Raw genomic sequence first — 2,727 nt, 5'->3', positions numbered from 1 at the left:
AGACACGTGTCGCTCTGAACCTGCACAGGTTTTATTATGAACTACAGAAACATAAAGCTGCACCGTGGAACTTTTCTGCAGGAGCCTCTGTCACCTGCTCGTCTCCATGGAGATGTGAAATGTTCCACACTGTGGCATTAAACATTTCTATTTTCTATTTCTATCACCCTCCACTGTCCCTGGTCTGGTCTCTGGTCTGGTCCTAGTCTGGTCCTGGTCCTGGTCTGGTCCTGGTCCTGGTCCTGGTCTGGTCTTGGTCTTGGTCCTGGTCTTGTCTTGGTTCTGATCTTGGTTCTTGTCTTGGTATGGTCTGGTCCTGGTCTGGTCCTGGTCCTGGTCCTGATCCTAGTCCTGGTCCTAGTCCTGGTCTTGGTCTTGGTCTTGGTCCTGGTCCTGATCTGGTCTGGTCCTGGTCTGGTCTGGTCTTGGTCTTGGTCCTTGGTCTGGTCCTGGTCCTGGTCCTGGTCCTGGTCCTGGTCCTGGTCCTGGTCTGGTCCTGGTCCTGGTCTGGTCTGGTCTGGTCTGGTCTGGTCTGGTCCTGGTCTGTCCTGGTCCTGGTCCTGGTCTGGTCCTGGTCCTGGTCCTGGTCTGGTCCTGGTCTGGTCCTGGTCCTGGTCCTGGTCCTGGTCCTGGTCCTGGTCTGGTCTGGTCTGTCCTGGTCTGGTCCTGGTCCTGGTCCTGGTCCTGGTCCTTGGTCTGGTCCTGGTCTGTCTGTCTGGTCCTGGTCTGGTCTGGTCCTGGTCCTGGTCTGGTCTGGTCTGGTCTGGTCCTGGTCTGGTCTGGTCCTGGTCTGGGTCTGGTCCTGGTCCTGGTCCTGGTCTGGTCCTGGTCTGGTCCTGGTCCTGGTCTGGTCCTGGTCCTGGTCCTGGTCGGTCTGGTCCTGGTCTGGTCTGGTCCTGGTCTGGTCCTGGTCCTAGGTCTGGTCCTGGTCTGGTCCTGGTCTGGTCTGGTCTGGTCTGGTCCTGGTCCTGGTCCCTGGTTCTGGTCCTGGTCCTGGTCCTGGTCCTGGTCCTGGTCCTGGTCCTGGTCCTGGTCCTGGTCCTGGTCCTGGTCCTGGTCCTGGTCTGGTGGTCTGGTCTGGTCCTGTCCTGGTCCTGTCCTGGTCCTGGTCCTGGTCTGGTCTGGTCTGGTCTGTCCTGGTCCTGGTCTGGTCTGGTCTGGTCCTGGTCCTGGTCCTGGTCCCTGGTCCTGGTCCTGGTCTGGTCCTGGTCCTGGTCTGGTCCTGGTCTGGTCCTGGTCCTGGTCCTGGTCCTGGTCCTGGTCCTGGTCCTGGTCCTGGTCCTGGTCCTGGTCCTGGTCCTGGTCCTGGTCTGGTCTGGTCCTGGTCCTGGTCCTGGTCCTGGTCCTGGTCTGGTCCTGGTCCTGGTCTGGTCCTGGTCCTGGTCTGGTCTGGTCTGGTCCTGGTCCTGGTCTTGGTCTGGTCCTGGTCTGGTCCTGGTCCTGGTCCTGGTCCTGGTCCTGGTCCTGGTCTGGTCTGGTCCTGGTCCTGGTCCTGGTCCTGGTCCTGGTCTGGTCCTGGTCCTGGTCTTGGTCTCTGTCCGTGGTGCTGATTCATTCGTGTTTTTCTTTCGTCCAAAAAGAGAAAAACTGTGTCTGGTTTTATTTATTTAAACAGATTTAAAGTTTCATGTGTCACAGGAACATTTTATTTATGGACAAAAGGAAGAACGAGTCCGACTCAGAGTCCAGAGTCCGGCTCAGGGTCCAGAGTCCGGCTCAGGGTCCAGAGTCCGGCTCAGGGTCCAGAGTCCGGCTCAGGGTCCAGAGTCCGGCTCAGGGTCCAGAGTCCGGCTCAGGGTCAGACTCAGAACAGGACCAGAACAGGACCAGAACAGGACCAGAACAGGACCTGGACCTGCTGGAGTCTGGATCAGAACAAAACCTGAACCACAGAAATAAAGATGAAGTGAAATCTGTAAGAATCTGAACCAGGAAAAACAGGGACTAAACCAGAACTAAACCAGGTCTACACTTGGACTAGACCAGGACCAAATCAAGCTACAAACGTAGACTGAGCAGTTTTACACCTGATGCCCTCCCCACATAAACCTGTCCAAGAGTCTGGGTCTGGGATGTTTAAGAGACCAGGTCCAGTCCTGGTTTAGTCCTGTTTTAGTCCTGGTTTAGTCCAGGTCCAGTCCTGGTTCGGTCCTGGTCCGGGAGTCTAACCCGGAGCCTCGTCGCCGCGGGGGGGAAAGGCTAACCACTCTGCCGCTGTTGTGTCTGCGCGCGGCATAAATCCGCTGTTGACGCGCGCGGACGCGGGGCGCGCGGTGTGAGCGACAATCCGCCTCTGTTCCGCTCGCACCGCGCACGAGTCGCGCCACTTTTACGCAGCTGGAGCCCAGAGAGTCGCGGCACGGGCGGCACGCGCGGCACGGGCGGCAGAGGCGGCGGGACGCGCGGCAGGAGCGCGGCAGTTCTCCGTCAGACGGGGACGCGGCTGGAGCCCGGGGAGCGGAGCGGCGAAGGCGCGACCCGAAGCGGCACTGGGCGGCACGTCATGGCAGCGCGGCGCGGTGAGACGTGACGGACAGGTGCACGCGCGGCTCCATAACCACCGCGTTTGCACAATGGGGTCGATCTGTGTCGGACACGCGTGAGCGGCGCAGACAGGAGCGGCGGGAGCGGCGGGAGGAGCGGCGGGAGGAGAGGAGCTTTTGTGGCGGGGACGCGGGAGCGGAAGAGTCGGGAGTTTGAGGAGACGAGGACGCGAGCGGCAGAGAC

The sequence above is a fragment of the Boleophthalmus pectinirostris genome, unplaced genomic scaffold (assembly GCF_026225935.1).
Source record: "Boleophthalmus pectinirostris isolate CB_2022bp ecotype Guang Dong unplaced genomic scaffold, ASM2622593v1 HiC_scaffold_11, whole genome shotgun sequence".
Lineage (NCBI taxonomy): Eukaryota > Metazoa > Chordata > Actinopteri > Gobiiformes > Gobiidae > Boleophthalmus > Boleophthalmus pectinirostris.
This window is presented reverse-complemented; position numbering follows the sequence as displayed.